Genomic DNA, 24,617 nt, shown 5'->3' on the forward strand with positions numbered 1-24,617 from the left:
AATACAAATACAAAAACCACCTGACAGTCTACCGTGATCTGACAACTTGACGGCAGGGCTATAATACACATCATACCCATCCAGCCAACTGAAGGAGATGCTGGTTACAAATGTCTCAAATGACTGACAGTCACTCATATTGGCGATGATAGATAGTAAATGTTTGCAAGAAATTTGCATGAACTTACATTGAAAACAATATGACAATGTCTCGCTTCACAAATCCACACATGAAACATGGAATGTCAAAGCACATGGCCGCTCATGGTGAGCATGTGACATGGCAAAGGCGAATGAACATTTCCACTCATTCTCAGCTTGTGAATACAATTTCACTGTTCCATACTCACAAAAAACACATCTTTGTTTATTTATTTCTCTTCTTGGTTACTGTGCAGTCATGACAGCGCATCAAACTGACAAATACCCAAATATACATGCTAAGGTGAAATTGTATCAGTTTCACACTCAGAGAAGGGGACGCACAAACTCCGCATGCGCAGAAAAGGTCCAAGGGAGACAACTCCCCACACTACCAGCTATACTACTTAACATGATACTACAGTCTAAATAAACTTAGTCTCAGTGTATTTCGTTACACTCCACCACTGAGTCTAACAAAAACTAGTAGAAGGTCGCGTTAGGTAACCTTTGAGCGACCAATGACTGTCCAATCAAACACGAGACGGTTAAATAGATTTAACCAATCAGACAACGGCTACTATTTAGGGATCAGAGGGACTTTCAAAATATTCAGGTCACCGATACAGATCTCTCCACACGCAAACATCTGCATATAACACAGTTTTTTTACCTGCAGTATGTATGCTTTGGGGGTTCTGTTGACATGGCTACCATTAGCTAATATTTCCGCAAGATAACATCCTTGAATATTGCCAAAGACACTATTTTCAATGACTGTTTACTCACCATTGTCATGACTGCACGTACAACGTGTGCATCACCCAGAAGCGAGCGTACACTAAATAGCATTGGAATTGTTCGGGTACAAACCTTTTCAAATTATATAGTTCAAAAGATATGTATGAATGTACACTTTCGTGATTTGGTAAGCTGTGTTCTGATTGGTCACTCCAAAGATTACCTGACATGACATCCCATAAGGTTTTGTTAGACTCAGTAGTGGAGTGTGATGAAAAGTACTGAGGATAAGTTTTCTTAGAATGCATGATACTAGAAAATCATATTTTAACATTTTCAATGAGTCAGTGCGTAAGTGTCTATACTGAAGAATGTAAAAAAGAACTAAATTTTAAGATACATTAAGAACAAAACTGACACTGAAAATCTGCTTTAAAACACTTTTTTTTTCAATTTTTCTTTCATTTTCATGTTTTTGCCCCCCAAATTAAACTTCTATATAAAACTATGAACAAAGCAGGAACCATATATCGAGGGACAGGCCTCAGCGCTAATTCGGAGCTGATCAATGCTGCACGAGACAAAGCGATCATTACCGCTAGGCTTTTGTTTTTGTATTCTTTTAAAATCAGCAATCAAAGTGTATCTGAAATTGCATGCCTGTTATTCCATCATACTAGAAACATGTGATTACGCTATATATTGTAGTACCATGGTTTAAGGAATAAATCGCTCCAAGAGAATGTTAGTTATATTTTTGCATTCGGCACTTTTTTTGGTATGCACTGATATGAAAAATAATATGCTTTTACCTTTTGAAGGTTTTTTACAATGATGTGAAAAACACTAGAACAGGCTAAAAACTTTCAGGATATCTTTTAGCAAAGGTCCTTTAGTTAAAATCAGCAATTTTCAATATCAAAGCAAATTTGAATGAATATTATTTGGGCATCAAGAACATTACCATATTATATGCTTCCATATTTCCAAATCATTTTCCCCTTTTTCACAATTTGAGTCACTGTACAGTAAATGCATGTTCTGTACTAAGTATTCCCTGTCCTGACACGAAGTGTAAACTTGGTGTGGTCGTGTGAAGTAGAAGTGTATGTTTAGATTACATTTGATTTATTCTTTCAGATGCCACAATACAAAAATGGATGCATTGGAAGAAGTCTAAAAGTGTGGCTCAACAATCAATTACAAGGATGCAGATACACCAACCACATTTCATCACATATGATGACAACATGTAAGTACTGTGTGCATGACAATCATTATAAATTAGGCAATACCCAGTGACTGCACTTCAACCGAACATCAGTAGTCTAACAAAGACTTGATTAAATGCTGTTTTGTGTGTGAGTTCAGTTTTAAGGTGCATTCAGCAATATTCCAGCTATATCGCAGAGTTCTGCAAAAATCAAGTGAGTGAGTTTAGTTTTACACCGCTTTTAGCAATATTCCAGCAATATCACGGCGGGGGACACCAGAAAATGGGCTTCACACGCAAGAATCAAGTGTGGTCCAGACAGTCCAGTGATCAAAGCATGTGAAATAATCGGCACTATTGGGAACTGATGACATGTGTGAACCAAGTCAGCAAGCCTGTGAACATGCACAAATGTTTGCTCTCATTGTTTTTATATGGAAATCTTTATAAATAGTGCAGTATCATTCTATTTCAACATTTTAATTCTTGTTTCAGTGTTAGATAACCACAGTGGGCTAGAACTTGGGCAGCTTTTTACATCGACCCTGCTGAACGTCACAAAGCAGTTGCAAGTGAACCTCATAGTCATGGTGAATCAACAGATTCTGACTACTGCTCAGCTGATGCATTTTATGTCCTCGAGGGCAAGATGCACCAGTACAACCCTGTTGACAATCTGGACGACTGGTCACTGGCATACTTCATCACAGAAGATGCTGTAGGAGATCGGGTATTTTATATTTTAGAAAAGGCATGTTGGGTGGAATAAAATAGTGTTATGGTGTTTTGGGGTTGTGTGTGTTTATATATCAGCGGGTTTTTATACACATGGTTTTGTTAATGTAAACAAATAGGTTAGGTGGCTTATAATTACATCTCTGCCTATCGTGCAAGTACCATATTGACGTCGTTATCTCTTCTCTATCCGCCATGTTGGGTGTGGAAGCAGAAGATGCCCGGTGCCACAGTGAATTTGTTTATTATTGCGTAGCCAATCATAACACTTCGTTGTGACCTTTCGCAGGTTAGCTCACAAGGTATATAAGAGCCTGATGCGACTGATATCGTCTTGCAATGCAAATCAGTGTTCCAAGCAAGCAAGTCCACTGCCTATAGGGGGGATGTTCCCTACAGCTCGTTGGGGTTGGTTTGTTTTGTTAGGACTCGTATTGTTGAGTAATTTTATACAGCAGTCGGGTGGGAACAACAGATTATTGCATAGTATATTTTACGGGATTAATGTGTTTTTGTTTTTGTTAAAGGAGTGAGAGAGAGAGCTATTTTTGTTAAGTTTTTGTTATAATTTGTTTTGCTATTTTTCTTATGTTTTATTTAACAGAATGAATTATTATTATTGTTTACACTTCTGCCTTGTGTCAAATTTTGTTGAAAGAGATGACAAATGCCATTGAACTGAAGAAGACTGTACACTGTTCCGCTGGTTTGTAGATTTCCATCATATATTAAAATTACACAATGCAAAGTCCATAATAAACCTTGAACAGGGAAACACTGAGGTACACTCTTCATTGAACTCCTGTCACTGGCTCCTCCCAGAGAGCGAATATTACAATACCAAGATTACTCACGTTTGAAAAATACTTTATTTGAAGAGTATGATCAGCTTGGAGACTTCACAATTATTCGGACAAAAGAGGATGCGATCAAATTCGCAGTTTCATGAGGGTCCCGATTTAGCTGTAATACTGGCAGTGGCAATCACACCATCACTGATGTCATCTATCTCTGTTCACAGACAGAAAATTGAACATGATCATGATATTTGGACTGGCTTGCCCAAGTTCTTTTCGACTCTCACAGATGTCAAGAAACTTCTGTCAAAGTTGTCCTTTTCGCATGTCTGCCTCGGGAATTGTGAAGACAAATACAGCCATCTTGTTCCGAGAGGTGTTCGGCTGAGTCAGACTGCTACTTCTAGCATATCAGAATACAGAGAATGTGACATAGGTGCAAACATCAGTGACATTGAAAATAAGGAAGTGACGTCACCATGACAAGACGTGGTCCCTTCAGCTCTGCTGAGACTGAGTGAAAGTTTACAAGCTGTGGTGGAAAATATCGCATTTGTACAGCAAATAATACTACGAATGTAAGCATTATTGTATGTATGTGCTAACGAATGTCACTTATGAACCGATGGTGATTATTTCTAAGGATAAATGACGATATAAAAACTTTGTCACCCTCATCGATAATTCACAGTGTCCGGATCCCAGGAGCTTATCCCAGCATCCTGTGTTCTATCTTGCTTTGGGACTGTTATCATAATACATGTGGTACGGTTCACATGGAAAATATTTCAACAGTAAAACGTAACCGCCAAGTGGTCTCTTCGCCTGAATCGGACTTTGAGACGAATTCAAAGAGACTCTGTAACATCTCTACGGACTTGGAAAGTGCACAAACTACGATCATGATTGAACCAGTAGATACAAATAGCGAAACTGACATTATTCCCGGATCTCATCTTTTCCTTGAGAGGCTCTTTTTAACTTTTCAAAACAAACAATTCTTACAATGCTCTGTTCAACTATAACAGATCTAATAAGACCCATGATCAGGGAAGCAATGGGGGAGATTTCCGAAGAAAACAAGCAGATGGAAAAATCAGTGTCCCTTCTCACAGAGAAAATCGAGGAAAAGGATCATGTAATCAATGATCTTACTGACCGTCTCGACAGGAACAAGCAATACTTGTATCGCAAGAACGTCCGAATCTCCGGAATTCCGGAAAAGGACGACGAGAACACTGACGATGTTGATGCCAAATCCATCAGTATTAACATCACCACAGCTGATATCAGCCAAAGGATGCCGAGGTGTCCAGCGACACCTCAATATATATGTATATGTATATATATGTGTACATTGGAGCGGTCTTCACATAAGTTCTCTTGAGCTTGTTGACCAGTCCAGTTCACGAAAATTCTGTCCTTGGCTTTTTTCATGAAATAAATATGTTTAAACCACATTGAATTTCAACCATCTGCTCAACACGGTGTTCCCGGCTAGCTTTTGGGAAAACAAGATGTGAACATTGTTGCAGGTATCATTCTACCCTTTCGTAATAGTTTATCACCTAAACCATGTCAGCCACACCCTCATAAGACACATAAGCTCATGATGAAAATGGAACTCATGAACAAATTTCAAACTGTTAAAACTCACAATCAGGTAGTTAAGAGTGATTTAGGTCAACTGAAAAGTGTTTTATACAATTGGAAATACAGCACTAAAACTAAATTCTACTAGTGATGACTTGAGACACATGCTGAAAATACAACTCTGAGGTAGAAGTTATCCAGATGAAAACTCTCTGCAAAGATTATTTTGGGAACAAGTGAAGTATTCGAACCTAACCGACAAACATTCCATGAGATGGCACCCTGTGTAGCAAGAACAGGAAAGCTTATGACGCTGCACGGCATACAGGTAATATAAAAAAACCAAGCAAGAGGACCCTATTTGATTATTCACCTTCTTTGAGAAGCATTCTTGGCTTCCCTCCTGAATATGCTGAACATCTGATGCAGGAAGCAATGGCCTTTGGCATGCTGGAGGGTGATATTAAAGGGGCACAGATGCGGAGCAAATAATGTTTCTCGCCAACGGTCTAATTACGAAACCAAACCGCAATTTGGTCAGCGCCCGCTCCTTCGTCCGTGACGGACAAAGGAACTGGGCTCCTGTCCATATTAGCAGAATTTTTTCACCTAAACAGTCAGGGGGCCGGATGCCCATCATATGCCATTTGTTTGAAAATATCCATGGTATTCCTTGTTCGATCGTAACCAAATATACCAGCAGTGTAGTACTTTTAGGATGCTTGGATGGTATAGTTACTGATCCAATTTGATCCTATTTCTGCATTTTTAACCTCGATATTTAATCATGTTACATCAAAATATAATGTCTACAGGCACGTAGCAAGCCATTTGTTTCAGTACGGAAGATTGCAAAGCTTTATATTCAGGTAGTTTTGAGTGTTGGTTGAGCTGTGATAGCAAATATCATACGTAAATTTTGGTAGCTATGGTAGCTACAATGGTTTCTTATTTATGATAAAAAAAACACACAGTTGATTTATTTGAATTCGTAAACAAAAAACGATGACTTTGCCTTTGGTAGAGAAATCTGAAAATTTTCTTACGTAAAAAAAACCCTTATTTCACCTATTTACCAAAGTACACAGCAAATGCCAGTGTGTATTCCTTATGTAACGAAATTCCGTTGGTATCATCAAAACAGTTTCGGGCCATAAGTGTTTTCAGGCTGCATGCGACACAGAGATTACATCTTCCTTGCTGTAACTCGCGCTTGATGGTGTAAATACACGTGCTATTTGTCATCATTCCCTGGATGGTCAATTAATGATTTTTTAACAGGTATAATTAGTAGTAACACCACTTCGGTTACTCAACAAAGGTTCCCATTTGGCATTTCTCCTGTCTGGAGTAAATACTCAACATTATAAATTAAGGTCTGTAATGGCAAATGTATTGTATGTTATGTAACATGTGCATGTAAGTGATGCAAGAGGTTTTATCAGCTGAGTTACAAAAGCAAACATCGATCAAAGGATTAACCGATAACACACTGATTGATTAATTACTTTTATCTTCTAGCGGATTTGTCAAAAGGCAGAGTGTATAGATGACAACACCCTGTCGTAAAGTGTGAGTGCAAAAACAACATCCTCCCTTCAAAGAATTAACCACCCTTGCGTTGATTGATTGATTGCTCATTATTGGTTAACTAAATTACTTAGAATAGTGGACATCATACAATTAGTTGCCAGGTGTGCTATCTTGGGAGACCAATGAGAGGTTTATCTGGTTTTCACCAACGAAAGACGTGAAACGATGTGTTACTTTTTCGCAAATGAGACAGTTGTAAGACACGCGACACAGAGCAGGATTATTTACCAGCTGCAGATGAATGGAATACGATTTCTTTTATGTGGATATTGATGGATACACTCCTGAACAAGGTAGTAGCCTGACATTGTTGCTATAAAATTAGTCTGTTTTACATTCATTATTTGCATTTTGGTTTAATTTATTTATTGTAGCATTCAGCAGAATCTGTATCACAGAAAACAGACACTAGATCGCGTATGTGTGTGAAATAGGATCCACATTGGCAATCTATACAATGTATAAATGTTGCTGTTATGTTAGAAATTTACTATGAGTATAAGCAGATCGTGTGTTCTTTTGTTAATTTTCAGAATCATACAAATATGACAATAAACTAATTAGGGTTATGAGGCAAAATATAGAGACGTACACTGGCTTCGTTATTTTTCTGTCCTAGTAGTTTTTTACCATTTCTACCACTGGCAGATGATTAACCTTCAAAGTGTTTCATTTGTTTTCATAATACATTTGTAATGAAGTAAAAAATGACTTCACGTCAGTTGATCTGTCTGTAATTAAACTATAAGTTGCGCCTACGGACTGCGCAGCAGAGGTCACGAACCAGTCACGAATTCTGGGATATCATCCGGGTACTCACAGGAGAAAAACAATAACAAAAGTTTACACCAGTCCACGGAAATTGCTCCGCATTAGTGCCCCTTTAAGTCCTATGGTGGCATTTTGCAGGATGAAGTGAAAATATCAGAAGGGCTCGTATATGACAGATCATCTGGGGAATTAGATGGATATGTGGACCTGGATAAAACTGGGAAGGGTTAGTTAACCCTGACTCGTGTATGACAGGACATCTGGGGAATTAGTTGGCTGTGTGGACCTGGATAAAACTGGGAAGGGTTAGTTAACCCTGACTCGTGTATGACAGGTCATCTGGGGAATTAGTTGGCTGTGTGGACCTGGATAAAACTGGGAAGGGTTAGTTAACCCTAACCCTGACTCGTGTATGACAGATCATCTGGGGAATTAGTTGGCTGTGTGGACCTGGATAAAACTGGGAAGGGTTAGTTAACCCTGACTCGTGTATGACAGGACATCTGGGGAATTAGTTGGCTGTGTGGACCTGGATAAAACTGGGAAGGGTTAGTTAACCCTAACCCTGACTCGTGTATGACAGATCATCTGGGGAATTAGTTGGCTGTGTGGACCTGGATAAAACTGGGAAGGGTTAGTTAACCCTGACTCATGTATGACAGGACATCTGGGGAATTAGTTGGCTGTGTGGACCTGGATAAAACTGGGAAGGGTTAGTTAACCCTGACTCGTGTATGACAGGTCATCTGGGGAATTAGTTGGCTGTGTGGACCTGGATAAAACTGGGAAGGGTTAGTTAACCCTAACCCTGACTCGTGTATGACAGATCATCTGGGGAATTAGATGGATATGTGGACCTGGATAAAACTGGGAAGGGTTAGTTAACCCTGACTCGTGTATGACAGGACATCTGGGGAATTAGTTGGCTGTGTGGACCTGGATAAAACTGGGAAGGGTTAGTTAACCCTGACTCGTGTATGACAGGTCATCTGGGGAATTAGTTGGCTGTGTGGACCTGGATAAAACTGGGAAGGGTTAGTTAACCCTAACCCTGACTCGTGTATGACAGATCATCTGGGGAATTAGTTGGCTGTGTGGACCTGGATAAAACTGGGAAGGGTTAGTTAACCCTGACTCGTGTATGACAGGACATCTGGGGAATTAGTTGGCTGTGTGGACCTGGATAAAACTGGGAAGGGTTAGTTAACCCTGACTCGTGTATGACAGGTCATCTGGGGAATTAGTTGGCTGTGTGGACCTGGATAAAACTGGGAAGGGTTAGTTAACCCTAACCCTGACTCGTGTATGACAGGTCATCTGGGGAATTAGTTGGCTGTGTGGACCTGGATAAAACTGGGAAGGGTTAGTTAACCCTGACTCGTGTATGACAGGTCATCTGGGGAATTAGTTGGCTGTGTGGACCTGGATAAAACTGGGAAGGGATAGTTAACCCTAACTCGTGTATGACAGGACATCTGGGGAATTAGATGGACATGTGGACCTGGATAAAACTGGGAATGAACTGCTACGATTGGAAGATTCATTGAAGGACACACAACCCTAGTTAGCCCGTACTATGCTAGTGATAATGATGCGAGGAATTGTAGCCGATTTCCAGTATCCGTATGCAGCATTTGCCACAAGAAGTATTGAATCATCATATTTATATTCTGTATTATGGGAAAGTGTACTAACTCTGGATTTGATGCCGAAAATTCATCATGTGTGATGATGTTACCCCAAATTTTTAGGAATTTTTTTTAATTTCATCATGTGCCACAACTAGGTAATATCTAGTGGACATGGAATCCATATTCATTTCCAAAATGGAAATTATATTTCATATCAGATGTGCCTCATCTGCTCGAGACCACAACAAATTGTTTTGCTAATTGAGGTTCTCACAAGATGTCAAGACAGCTGTGGAGGACAATTGTGATATAAGCTGGCTACAGACAGGGATGAGAATGGAAATTTTCATTTACAGCTGAAAACGAGTCGGGGGTCTGGGGATTTTGGCATTTTACACACTAAATATGGCTTCTAAAATCAATATTAACACTGTATATATATTTAGACGTTTCAGAAAAATGACCCTGGGGATGTAAAAAAACGCGGATTTCCGCGAATCCGTGGAAATTTCTCATCCCTGTACAGATTGTCAGACTGTAAGAACAATTCATGGAGAACTTGCTTTATTGTAAAACATACAAACTTACAAGGGACCACACTGACTTGACATCATCTTCAACAATGAAAGTCAGTTCAGTTCAACTGTAGCTAATGCTCTTGAGGAACACTATTTATGGAGACAAAGTAAAAAAACTGTGAACTTCATGAGGCACATGGACAAGTTCTTGTGAATACAAGAAGTTTAGGAGAAGGAGTTATGTCAAGAAATTCAAACAAGAAGGAATATCGGGGTGTTCATGATCCTCATGGGAGGGAGGAGAGTGTCATGAAGTGTTCAGGTGACACAACATTAGCAGAAAGAAGATGCATGATGCTCAGTCATCAGACATTGAAAGGACTGCATATACAGTGGAGACCAGGTAACTAAATTAGCGATCACCACATAATCCGACATGAGGGACATGTGTCAAGTCACCAGGTAAATAAACTTACAGCTCGTTGGCATCAAGCAGTTTACCATACACTGACAACTGGAGGCCAGCCCTGTTAAGTTGCTCATTGTTAGATGCAGCTTGGGAGTATCATTGAGTAGACCAGTTTATTATGACAGTGAGTTTGTCCTCTTCACATCATAAATGACTTGAAGCAGCCCGCTTACGGTCATGTGACAAGAAATAAAAGCTGAAATAATAGCGGTGAATTCAGAATGGGATGAATTGAAAAGAAACGCTAGTTTATTTAACACAAAAGCTGGAGTGTATAAAAAACAAGGAAAAATCTTATTGTCAATCTATTCTGGCAAAATGTCTGCACAATCTTGCGAAGGACCTAGCTTGACTGGGGGGATACCAAGTTTGTGTTTACCTTTGACAGAATGATCCAAACTTGTGTCAAAGTCTATTGAGGACAAATTCGCTGCTCTTATAGAAATTGAAAATGGTTTGACAAAGTCAGATGTTGCAAAGAAATTCCATATACCCACTGCTACTTTGTACAACAGGATAAAAAATTTCGGACAAAATTATGGAATGCTACCACCGTTATTGACACAGTTTAAAAATGGAAGAAATGAAAACATTCCATTGTCTGGACCACTTCTGATGACAAAAGCTGAGGACTTTGCAAGTCAGCTAGGCCATGTAGATTTCAAGTGTTAAGTTGGTTGGTTAGGACGCTTCAAAACGCGTTATGGCATTGTCTTGAAAAAAGTGTGTGAAGAAAATTCTGTTACATATGTCATATTTGGGATTTCACTTTCTTAGTAAAGTACAAATTCTAGTACTTTTTTCGGTTGAGGCTAGGCGGCTGACTTTGTGTGCTGGCGATTAGGTGCCTGACTCTGAGGGTGCGGTTTCGAATCCCGGATGGGACTCAACCGAAAAAAAGTACTAGAATTTGTACTTTACTAAGAAAGTGAAATCCCAAATATGACATATGTTGCATTTGACCACTTTCTAAATGGCATCGTGTAATCACAAAATTCTGTTGATTTAGAATCTGACACCATGAAAATGTCTCCTAAAACTCTTGATTCTCTACTTAGAGAATATGATGACAAAGACATTTTTAATGCAGATGGGATTTTTATAAACTGCTGCCCTTTAAGTCATCAGGCGTTACGTGATGTACCGTTATGACAGGCTTCAATATGGTGGCCAACTATGTTGCAGGGAAGGAAATGAAAAGATGTTTTTCAAAGAGACAGTCCCTCATAACTGCTTTTGTGAAATAAGCCATAAGCAAGACTGTGATTGAAATGTTTTGTTTATATTCTATACTTAATCAGTGAAACGTTTTGCAATAAAACATGTTATATTACTTACAAACCTTGTCTGTTATTCTGTCAATTGCAGATATTGATAAGTTTGGATAAGTAAAAAACCTGATAAGTAAACAATTTTGATGAGTCCTTGTAAGTGTATTTATCAGGTTTCCAATGTATCTGTTAAGTCAATTGTAGAACTTGTAAGGTACCTTTAACCTAATGTGCTGCATATATCTTGACCCACAGATTCAGTCAGGATCCACTTGAGCAGCAGTTTGGCCAGTATAGGCAAAGAGGAGGAGCAAATGACAATTCCTCATTGTACAACATTAAGCACATGATTTCTGAAAGTTATGGGTTCAGCAGCTCTGTAACCTATCAGAGGCAAACAGATCACAGAAGAAAAGTGCACCAGTAGCTAGAGTAACTGTTCATGACACACCTATGCCAAGAACAATCATAATCCTTTAGTGTTACCCTGAGAACACATGTAGCTGAAGTTTTGAGTATTTAGCTACAGCACCTCCACGTACACCGAGAAGTAAGTCCACACATCCAAGACTTTGAGCTTCAGTTCATCAACACAGTCACGGGAGATTAATTTGTCCTAGTACAGAGATGCCAACCCTGAATCAAATGAAAGCAGAGTCATGCCTTGCCCAAAGCATTTCTTGAGCCCTGAAGGTGCGAGTTTGGAGTAAGAGAGGGGGATCGGGACCCTTTTGACGGTGGGTGTCTGGGGGGTCCTCCCCTACAAAAATAGATTTAGTCTGCTGGAAACATGCAATTTCTGGGCCTACTTAACCAGATAATACTTAATTAAAATGAACATATTCTATTAGTAAAATTCTTTCAAAACTTCTAAATTTATAGACATATTTGTACTTCCTAAAAATCAGAGTTTTTTACAGACGAATCGGAGAGTAGATTTTGTGTTTGCAAATCGGAGTGGTTGGCATCTCTGCTGGTAGTAGGAGACCATGTAGTTTGTCATGATGGTCTTTAAGTTTATCACACAATAGAGAGGAGGCACACAACTTTTGCTTTTGCATTCAATTTCGAGTGAACTTGTAAGCTGGAAGAGATTTTCACTTGGCAATTTTAGACCCTCTCTATTCATTTTCTCTGTCCACTTACTAAACCTGACAATGTACTCTTCTTTTGAAGTTCCATCAGAAATTGGAACAGAATAATCCTGTAAGATTCACTTGTCATTTTGACCAAATGGCTGTGAATGTCTGACTGTAAGTCACATCTGATGAAATTTCATCCATAACTGTTCTCTGTCAGATGAAATGTAAGAGTTTTGTTAAAACTTGTCAAAAACTGAACAGAATTCCGGGGTCAGAATTGATACTAGATTTCTGTGAACAGTTGGTCTGTCACTAAATTGTTTTCCTACAGATAAAAGATAAGGGACATTCAGTGAACACGAATCGCCGTTCACAGGGTCAAGGATTATTGTGGAAAAAGACTTTGGTAAGACTTCAGTGAAAATACTCTCCATGTTCACATCTGCAGGCTGCAGGAGGGGTGGTTGAATTTTCTTTCACATTTTTTTAACATAGTTTGCTCAAAAACAACATAAATGTTAAAGGAAACAGGATACATCACCCAGTATAATATGTATTAATCAATGACATTATTAAATGTGTTGTCTATGCTAATAACAGGTTAGTAAAATCAGTGAGACTATATAGAGAGGGAGAAGAAACTCCTCAAAAAGCCCCTTAACATATGCCGCCGTTACGTAACAAGTGTATCCAAAATGGCGACAGCTTAGTATTTAAGATTGAGCCCGGTTTATTTTCAACAGCTGATTAAATTTGCTGAGAGTTGTGACAACTTGAGTCCTACATGTGGAAGATAAGTTGACTATTTTGTCACTTCAGTTTAAGTCAAAGAACTGGTATTAGTGTCAGTATTTGCACTGTAGATATGAAGTCAAATTTCAAGTCGGTATTTTATACCTCACTGGCTTCCATTCTCGATTCACAACATAGATAGACTAAATTGTGCCGATAAGAAGTTAATTTTTAGAAGGGAAACATGCCTTAGATGAAAGGTATTTGCAAGTGATAGTGATAGTCTTATGACTCCCAAAAATAGGTAGGGTGTATTTGAGATGTGGGAAAAATCTGACATTTCGCCGATCTGTTCTGATCCACCATTGAAAAGCTACATGCCATTGTTTGAGTGTTTCTAGTTATTTCTTCAAAAACATCTTCACATACACCTTTAATTCTTATGAGGGAATTATACTATCAGGTGAAATTTGTTTGCAGGTAACAGTGATAGTTTCATAACCTAAAACAAAATGACAGTATTAGTTAACATTCTGTTAATGTCCACTTCATTCTCCACATGCAATAAGATATGTAAACCAAAATGTCTCAAAGTAGATTTTGTAAGGACAGCTCATGTTAACACATGTGATATCACGATACTTTTTCGTTCTTGAACATGTTTTGGGAGGGAAGGCCGCGGTGTACCATGTATTTCACAGGGAACTTATTCACAGGCACCTTTCTCGTGCCTTTTGTTTTTGAGCTTTCGAGCTTGAGGGCCGCATAGTCAGGATTCTCTACCATTTTGTGGCTACAAATACACAAAGTGTATGTATTTCATATTGGCTGCTCTTTGCATATTGTAATATGTGTGCAATTTCATTATTTAGACAATCTGAGTCTAAATGATGTGTTTAGTATTTTGAATGTGGCATAAAAGTTTAGGCAGGGAAAACACTGAACTGTTTTCAAATACTTCTACTGCTATTTCTACATAGTATTTTGGAATGTTTCATTGTATATTTAATTTAGGAAACATTTTTTCAGTTTTTCTTAGTTTAGGATGCAAGTTTTTTGGGGGCTAGAAATGCTGTGCTGTCAAAATGCAGTATTTCAAGCATTTCCATACATGTGGCCTGGTTGACATATTAGTTTGGCTATTGTAGAGTTACCTCTTGTGTATTACTGAAGTTACAATGTTATATGGAAATAAGAATACTGTAACAAATTCAGGTTTTTGGCTCGTCATAATTCAGCAATTATTGTGACATGCATATTTTTGGAGATATATATTCTATTTGGGAATATTTGGAGTGTGAGAACTTTAGGAGAATTGTACATGTATTTATTATTGTGTTTGCACATTTCAGTTTTACCCAGTATCTTCCATATCTGTAATGAAAAAGAAGATTACCAACAAATGAAAAGCTGGATCATAGGATCTTGACTGGCATTTTTGTTTTGGAAGTGGGTGAATGCTGGGACAGGATAAACAGGCTTTTTCATATGTAGTAATGATAATTGTATGTTTTAAACAATAAATCTAAGTTCGTAGGACTTCTGTAAGCTACATGTTTCCATATTTTGGACTCAGCCAACTTGACAGTAGTTTCCACATGAAAACTGGCATCACAATTTATTCTGTTAAAATTACATATTTTTTCAAAACTTTCATGAATGGAAAAAGGATATATGTTAAAGAGGCAGATAAAATCCATGACAATGAAACTTGGACATCATGCCCTCTCAGACTTATAGAAGCGTCACAGTGACATATCTACAGCCAGAGCATGGGGCACTAAAATAGCACACAGAAATATTACTATCCTGCAACTGGTTGCATATTGTGAAGTCAGCTATGAACTTCAGAGGTTATGCTTTAAACTGATGTAAAAACTGAAAAGCTGTGAAAACTACATTGCTATCACATGACATGTTGCCAGGGATTAGAACTAAATTTCTATGAAGGCAAGGCGTTGTGATATTATGATTTAATTATGATGTAAGTATATAGGTGTGTTTGTCTATATACTGAGTAATGAACGTTTAATATGAGCTATGATGACTCGATTTTATGTAACGTGTAAGAATTTTGTAGATTCACGACTCCATTTTGGTGAGTGGAGTAAAAAATGATATGAGAACAGGTAGCACTATATATGATATAAGAAAATACAAGAAACTTTGTATAGTAGACTGAGTGGCTTGTATAGGAGGCTTGGATACTGTCATGTTTGCTAGCATCAGAGTGCAGGTCATGTCTTTGTAGCTGGCTACTGATCTGCTGTTACTGAAGACAATGTCAAAATGGTAATCTATTTTCAAAGAATAATATTTAGAAGCCATTCTTTACTTTCTCTTGAGAGAATAACATTATGGAATATTTATCAATGCTATTTCAAAAATATTTTCAGGATTCTCTATCATGGGTTAGATAGTAGGCATAGGTACCTCATCTGGCGACAAGTGTTTTGTAATGAATCTGTGTGTGAGTGAGTTTATATGAACATCTGTGGATATGCAAATGAGCACGAAGGCAAGTCATTTAACGTTGCATGTGATGTCTGGTCAGTGATCAATCAGCTAATCTTTACAGTCCACTTTGTCTGATGTTCCCAAAGTACAAATTCAGTCTATTGGGCGGATGGATTGTACTGCTTAGCGAGTGGGCTGAAGCACTAGTTCAAGTGAGCTTGTATAGACACATTAGCGTCTTTCGTCAGTGCAGCACACCTCTCTGGTACATCTGGTTCAACTTGGCCACTAACACTGTGTTCCTCACTGGATCACAACTGGTCGATGTGACTGCGACACTACCCATTACCCACATTGACATCATGTCTCTCACGATGCTGAGCAGTGTCCAGGTACCCACTTTTCTGCACCACGATAGTCTCTAACCCACACTTTACTGTTTACTTGTCCAGTCTCTGACATGATACCACTTTGACTCAACAACTTTGTTGTCATAGCAGATTGAATGTCTAGTTTTGTTCTCAGTTCTCATCCCAAGAATAACTTGGCTGGTGTCTCATTAGTGACAGTGTGGAGCAGCCCTGCTCAGGAACAGACTTGCTTTCTTTTCAACACTTCCATCACTACTTTCGGATGCTCTCATGGACTGCCTAAAGGACTGTACCAATCTTTCTGCTTGGCCATTTGTTGTTGTATGGTAAAGAGCAGACAAAAATGCTTGACTCCATTATTCTGCAGGAATGATTCAAACTTACAAGAGACAAATTGTGTTTCATCATCAGTTACTAACTCATATGTCAACCCAGACTGGGCAAATAGTCCCTCCGAACTATCTCAATATAAAGTTTTGCAATCTATCGGACTTATATGAAACAAATGGCTTGCTAGCTATGTGCCTGTAGACATCATATCTTTAAATGACATGATTAAATATCGAGGTCAAAAACACCGAAATGGGATCAAAGTGGATCAGTCACTATACCATCCAGGTATCAGAAAAAACTACACTGTTGGGATATTTTCTTACAAACAGACAAGGAATACCACAGATATTTTCAAAAATAACGGCATGTGATGGGCATCCGGCCAAATTGAAAGTTCATTATCCCCTACTTTTTATTAAGAGTATAGCTTTGCATTTGTTAAATGTGTCCTCACACTGACAATACCAAACCCACTCCCTGTCCTTTCTCAACAGGTCATTCAAGGGGTGAAGAACAGGTGACACATTTCTCAGAAAGTGCCCATAGTAGGAGTGCCCACACTAAAGGAGTTGCCCACTCACTGTGATCGGCTTTGACTAGCACACCATGTTTCTCCATCCTATCTGTTTCCTTATTTATCCTCTCTTGTTGAGCACAGTGCACTGGCCTGGCCTCCATTAACCTTGGAGACTCACCATCTTTAGATGATAAGTGAGCTTTCATATCCTTAAATGTACCAATCTGATCAGAGAAAACATCACAGTATTTCACTAGTAATTCCTGAATTTGTGTATCACTCTTGTACTCCTTGCAATAGTGAATATCATCCCCCACACGTTTCAAGTCAATGTCACCAAATGGCAGCCATGTTCTACTAAGCAGAGTGGTCCCTCCACCTTCACAAAGTGGGAATCAAGTTTGTGTATGAGTTTGCTGTTACCAGCGTCAACTTTCATTATTCCAAAATCAAGAACACAGTGACCTGTGTAAGTCTTCATAGGTATTTCCAGCTTCTATAATTCACATCCTTTGAACTTCTGTTCAAGGGTCTTCTCGCTGATGATCAATGCCTCGACCCAGTATCCAACTCAAACTGCATGTCACTGCCATTGACATAAACAGTCACCCAAATACCATCAACACCTTTGCATACATGACTCAAACAGTACACAAACATCATCATAACCTCACCCCAATGAAGCATAAATGTGACATGTAAATAGTCCAACATATTCTTACTATCTGCTGGTTGTTATTTTCATTTTGTGATCAAGGGCAATAGTCAGAAATGAGAAGAAGGGCCGCAATTGTGTGGGAGTTTTTATTTAACTATCTCTTGCTACAATGTTCTTCAGATGCATGCTCTAAACTGTATGAGCAGGTGTATGCAATGAGAAGTTGAAAAGGTCACTCACAGTATGAGGAAATGATACACAGTGTGAAATGGGCTTTGTTTAAACAAACCAGTTTGTTTGTTCAAACCAGTGGTCCTCTCACAGCACGACACCTGGGCCCACTTTCACAAAACTATCATAGAGCTACAATTATTGTAAATCCTTAAGATCGCGATCTTAGGCTTCGGCTACAATCGCCATCCACTTGCACAAAGTGATTGTAGGCTAAGATCATTGTAAGTTACAATCAAAACTTACAATTGGTCAGAACCAGCTAAGATCATTGTAGTCAGTAGCAAATTGGCGTCCAAGTTGGCGTCACTTTCACGCAAATAATTAGCTTTACGTTTGGGGATTGCTTTCATATTGCATAAAACTGTATGATTCGCCTTGACACTTCAGCGACACGGAGAATGCAACATCGATTTAAGGTCAGAAATATCGTTATTTGCGGTAGTGAACAACATCATCATCGAGTCGATATCATAGAGTACAATTCTCTCCCGATTCAGTGTTGGAAAAAGTATGAACACCATACCTTTTTGATAAACAAGGAGGGCGGTGGGGTAGCCTAGTGGTTAAAGCGTTCGCTCGTCACGCCGAAGACCCGGGTTTGATTCCCCACATGGGTACATTGTGAGAGGCCCATTTTCTGGTGTCCCCCGCCGTGATATTGCTGAAATATTGCTTAAAAACGGCGTAAAACCAAACTCACTCACTCACTGATAAACAAGGAAAGGATAGTAACAAAAGGTGTCTGCATGCGATTAGCAGTGAACATGACCTTTTCAATAACTCAAGGGCAGCTAATCTTAGTTTTTACGCAAGATGGGAGTGGTTTCCCTTTGCATATTATGCCGTTGCCGTAAAATCTTCCAAATGCATGTTCTGTTGTGACAGAACAGATCTCCACATGTTTCTTTTCGGTTAATGATTTTGTCTTAGTTTATCATTGAAATAATCTACAGTTGGATAACGTGCAAAATTATGTTTTTTCTACTGGTAAAAATTGAATCTGACGAGAGACAAGAGTTGTAAACTATGCATTTTAAATAAGTATTCTTCAAACGGAAAAAATACACTTGCTGGGGTATGTGAAATTTGCATAAAACGTAGACAAGAGTTGTAATCTATGCATTTTAAATATAATACAAGTATTCTTCAAATGGGAAAGTACACTTGCTGGGGTATGTGAAATTTGCATACAGCATTTTTTTTAACAAAACGAAAAAATAATTATCAACAACATAGCATAAAGTAATTAATATACTGTGGATGAGCATTCAACAACACATAGAACATACACGAAATAATAACGTTTTCATATTTCCCTGTCATAAATTATCCACAACACTCCCACAGTCATGTCACACTTTCATATCTTTACAAATCTAATGCTTGGGGGATATATTTGGGATTTTACTCCAAATAACACCTACGAGATGCCAAACTATGTTCAACTGACAGCCACTGACAAATCATGGTATATTTAGGTGTTATATCATAAGGAAATTTTATTTATGTGCTATCGTTTAATTTCATGATTATTTGATCAATAATTCAAGACCCAATTTGTTTACGTATTTGTTTGTATTTCAATACTTGCATAAAACATGATAGGTCTGTGGTTGCAGTATCACATGTTTAGTTCATAAAAAATTAGAATGTAGAAAAATTAGAGAATGACCCCTGAGGTACGAGTGATTATACATGTTACCTTCCACGTAATCGCTTCCTTCTTCAGCGTTATCATTTCCTTCAAAGATTTGTGGGTTGTTTTTTTTGTGTTTGGTTTTTTTTTGTTTGTTTTTTTATTTTTTTTTTTTTTCATGAAAAATCTGCAAGGTGCGATTAAGGAAGGGATGTCATTTGTGTGCAGGAACAAGTTCCACGTTTTATTTGCGCTGCATGCTATGCGCACTTGAAGACAACTGTAGACAGGAGTCGAGTTTAAGAAATTTCTACCTCCAACATTGAAGAGTTCAATCTTAGTTAAGATGGCGATCTTAAATCCACGCTGTCTTAAGATCGTGTTTGTGCAAGTGGATTAGAGCAATTGTACGGTGATTGTAAAGTTGATTGTAGGTGCTTAAGATTGATTGTAACTAAGAAAGCTCTGTGCAAGCGGGCCCTGATATAGTTTGCTAGATCCCACTAAGACACTTGGTTTTGGTGACAAAGGCCATTTGTCATTTTATTTTGAACCGTATGAGGAATTCAAGGATTCATGAAAGGAACATGGTTTTGAATTAAAAAGTTGACATGACAAACATAAATGTGACGTGATTTTGTAAACTGGCTGAAAGTTCAGTACAACAATAAACATTCTCAGTGATTCTCGGTTCACAGACCGACCGTTCAGAACGATCAACCAAACAATAAAAATATCTGTGATCACATCTTTTTTTTTTGTTGTTTTAAGTCGATACTCAATGTGAATTTCAACATTTAGATTGAGACATACTATAAATTACAAGACGCAAGGAATGGTGATTCAGTGTCAAGACTGGATAGAGCCATGTAACTTTCATGCAAGGAATGGTGACGTAAGGAATGGTGATTCAGTGTCAAGACTGGATAGAGCCATGTAACTTTCACGCAAGGAATGGTGACGCAAGGAATGGTGATTCAGTGTCAAGACTGGATAGAGCCATGTAACTTTCACGCAAGGAATGGTGACGCAAGGAATGGTGATTCAGTGTCAAGACTGGATAGAGCCATGTAACTTTCACGCAAGGAATGGTGACGCAAGGAATGGTGATTCAGTGTCAAGACTGGATAGAGCCATGTAACTTTCACGCAAGGAATGGTGATTCAGTGTCAAGACTGGATAGAGCCATGTAACTTTCACGCAAGGAATGGTGACGCAAGGAATGGTGATTCAGTGTCAAGACTGGATAGAGCCATGTAACTTTCACGCAAGGAATGGTGACGCAAGGAATGGTGACGCAAGGATTGGTGATTCAGTGTCAAGACTGGATAGAGCCATGTAATTTTCACGCAAGGAATGGTGACGCAAGGATTGGTGATTCAGTGTCAAGACTGGATAGAGCCATGTAATTTTCACGCAAGGAATGGTGATTCAGTGTCAAGACTGGATAGAGCCATGTAACTTTCACGCAAGGAATGGTGACGCAAGGAATGGTGACGCAAGGATTGGTGATTCAGTGTCAAGACTGGATAGAGCCATGTAACTTTCACGCAAGGAATGGTGACGCAAGGAATGGTGACGCAAGGATTGGTGATTCAGTGTCAAGACTGGATAGAGCCATGTAACTTTCACGCAAGGAATGGTGACGCAAGGAATGGTGATTCAGTGTCAAGACTGGATAGAGCCATGTAATTTTCATGCAAGGAATGGTGACGCAAGGAATGGTGATTCAGTGTCAAGACTGGATAGAGTCATGTAATTTTCACGCAAGGAATGGTGACACAAGGAATGGTGATTCAGTGTCAAGACTGGATAGAGCCATGTAATTTTCACTAAATTTGCCACACAGTTAGCTGATGACATCATAGAAAAACAATTGTGAAACAGAATTCAAAACTTCAAACCTGAGAATTGTATCTTATTATTATCTTTATGTAGCAATGTACCAAACACAGAATGCCTTCACATTCACCGATGGCAAACTATACACTTGGGTTTTGGTGAAAGAATTTTAAGTTACTGTTGGTTGGAAAGACAACAGACTGGTTGAATGTTATACAGTTTGGTTATGAGGTAACACTTTTTGTACAATGTAACAGTGTGGAACGAATCACAAAGCCAGCTCACGGCCAGGCAACAGGTGGATTAAAGCAGTAGCCTGCACATGGAAATACAACCACCACACCTACAGCTGCACCACGTGAAATGGGACTAAGAAGGTGTCACAACATCATCCCTTCATCATTTGGGCACCAATGATGTCATTTTCAAGGGACGTAAGCCATGGTGTGTTCATTGTGGAAAGAGAACTCTTGGTTAATGTAGAAACTTTGAATCGATAATGAACCCCAAAATAAATTAGTTACTCCTGATATGTTTTGTTTAGGCTATAAACTACTTGATAAAAATTTCCTATGATGAAAAAGTGGAAAACAAAAAGTTAAATATACATGTAAACTCCCTCTTTAACTTTTTGTTTTATGTATATTTGGGATTGTGTGACATGTGAAGTATATGTGGACAGTGATACACCCTGCATGTGTGGACATTGATACACCCTGCATGTGGGGACAGTGATACACCCTGCATGAGTGGACAGTGATACACCCTACATGTGTGAACAGTGATACACCCTGCATGAGTGGACAGTGATACACCCTACATGTGTGGACAGTGATACACCCTGCATGTGTGGACAGTGATACACCCTGCATGAGTGGACAGTGATACACCCTACATGTGTGGACAGTGATACACCCTACATGTGTGGACAGTGATACACCCTGCATGAGTGGACAGTGATACACCCTACATGTGTGGACAGTGATACACCCTGCATGAGTGGACAGTGATACACCCTACATGTGTGGACAGTGATACACCCTACATGTGTGGACAGTGATACACCCTACATGTGTGGACAGTGATACACCCTGCATGAGTGGACAGTGATACACCCTACATGTGTGGACAGTGATACACCCTGCATGTGTGGACAGTGATACACCCTGCATGTGTGGACAGTGATACACCTTGCATGTGTGGACAGTGATACACCCTGCATGAGTGGACAGTGATACACCCTACATGTGTGGACAGTGATACACCCTGCATGAGTGGACAGTGATACACCCTACGTGTGGACAGTGATACACCCTACATGTGTGAACAGTGATACACCCTGCATGAGTGGACAGTGATACACCCTACATGTGTGGACAGTGATACACCCTGCATGAGTGGACAGTGATACACCCTACATGTGTGGACAGTGATGTGGTATCAGCTATTCCACTATGAACTGTACAACCCTGAATAGGCCCCTATCCCCAAAAGGGCCCCAGTACTATTAACGTAAGGGAGATAACTCTCATTGCCCTTGTTCTAGGAGTTGAGAGCACATGGCCACTGTCTCGCCATGTTGGCTGAGTAAGCCCATTTTTGAGCTACAAATAAACCCACAAACCTCTGTGATAGTTGTCCTTCCTACCACCACATGGTGTCAGAAGTGGTTCAAGGCTCATCATGGCAAGTTTTCAGATCACACCTCCTGAATCTTTTGACTTTTCTAACCCAGAGTGTTGGACTCGTTGGATCAGAAGATTTGAGAGATACCGGGTCACTTCCAGACTATCTACTAAGGACTCCACCACTCAGGTGAATCAGTTATTGTATCTAATGGGTCCTGAAGCAGATGATATTCTCCCTACATTCTCTCTCAATGAGGATCAAGAAAATTACTATGATACTGTAAAGCAGAAATTTGATGACTATTTCTCAGTTCGAAGAAATGTGATATTTGAGAGGGCAAAATTCAATCAGCGATGCCAAAGACAGGGAGAACCTGTAGATTCCTTCATTACTGATCTGTATTCTCTTGCTGAAAATTGCAATTATGGCTCTCTTCATGATGAGATGATTCGAGACAGAATAGTTGTTGGAATTTGTGATGTGAGACTGTCAGAAAAACTCCAGCATGATCCTAATCTCACTCTACAGTCGGCTGTTAGTCATGTGCGCCAGTCAGAAACTATTCACAAACAGCAACCAGTTATTCGTGGTACCACAAGTAAGCCTGATGTAACTAACAATTCCAGTGTGGAAGAAGTAGTGTCTCCATCAGCAAAATCCAAGAAATCACAGCACAAGTCAAAATCAAAGAAATCTCGTCCATTCAATGATCACTTCAAACCTAAATCAACATGCAAATATTGTGGAAAAAATTCTCATCCTAGAAGTGAGTGTCCTGCATCTAATTCTACATGTCGCAAATGTGGAAAAGCGGGACATTGGGATGTTGTATGTCGAAGTTCAAAATCGAGACTCTCTGAAGTCCAATCTACTCCCAAGTCTCCTACTACAAGTGAGCCTGAATATGCCTTTATTGGGATGCTTAGCACAAGTTCATCTCAGCCATGGACTGTAAACTTGAAGATAAATTCATCTGTCACAGAGGAATTCAAGATTGACACAGGAGCTGATGTGACGGTAATTCCGTATGGTGTCTACACATCTCAGTATCTTCCATGTCTGCAGAAAAGTGACAAGAGACTGTTTGGTCCCTCAAACTCCCGCCTGAGCGTCGTTGGAAAGTTTCGCACCAAACTGAATAGCATAAGCAGGGATGTCGAAACAGAACAAGATATATATGTGGCCAGAGGTCTCACACACTCTCTACTTGGCAGACCAGCAATCGAAGGACTGCACCTCATCAAACACATTGACAGTGTTACAGGTGACACTTGGAAAGAACTGTTCCCAGAACTTTTCTCTGGATTAGGGAAAATGGAAGGTGAATACACCATCAAACTGAAGGAGAATGCAAAACCTTTTGCAATTTCTATACCTAGACGTGTACCACTTCCTCTCATGGACTGTGTGAAACATGAACTTCAGTCTATGGAAGACAACGGCGTCATATCGAAGGTTGATGTTCCTACTGAGTGGTGTGCCGGCATGGTAGTAGTCCCCAAGTCCTCGGAAAGAGTAAGGATTTGTGTCGATCTCACCAAACTTAATGAATCTGTGAGACGTGAAAATCATCCTCTCCCAGCTGTAGATCACACTCTCAGTCAGTTAAGCGGAGCAAGAGTATTCACGAAACTTGACGCTAATTCGGGATTC

At 39.3% G+C, this 24,617-nt stretch overlaps 2 pseudogenes; both read left to right on the forward strand.

Moving 5' to 3' along the window:
* The first annotated feature begins 206 nt into the window (after nt 1-206).
* LOC137295360 (uncharacterized) lies at nt 207-5,368 on the forward strand (annotated as a pseudogene).
* Nucleotides 5,369-5,494: 126 nt separating this feature from the next.
* Nucleotides 5,495-11,823, forward strand: LOC137295361 (uncharacterized; annotated as a pseudogene).
* The last annotated feature ends 12,794 nt before the right edge of the window (nt 11,824-24,617 follow it).

The sequence above is a fragment of the Haliotis asinina genome, chromosome 8 (assembly GCF_037392515.1).
Source record: "Haliotis asinina isolate JCU_RB_2024 chromosome 8, JCU_Hal_asi_v2, whole genome shotgun sequence".
In the NCBI taxonomy this organism is placed as follows: Eukaryota; Metazoa; Mollusca; class Gastropoda; order Lepetellida; family Haliotidae; genus Haliotis; species Haliotis asinina.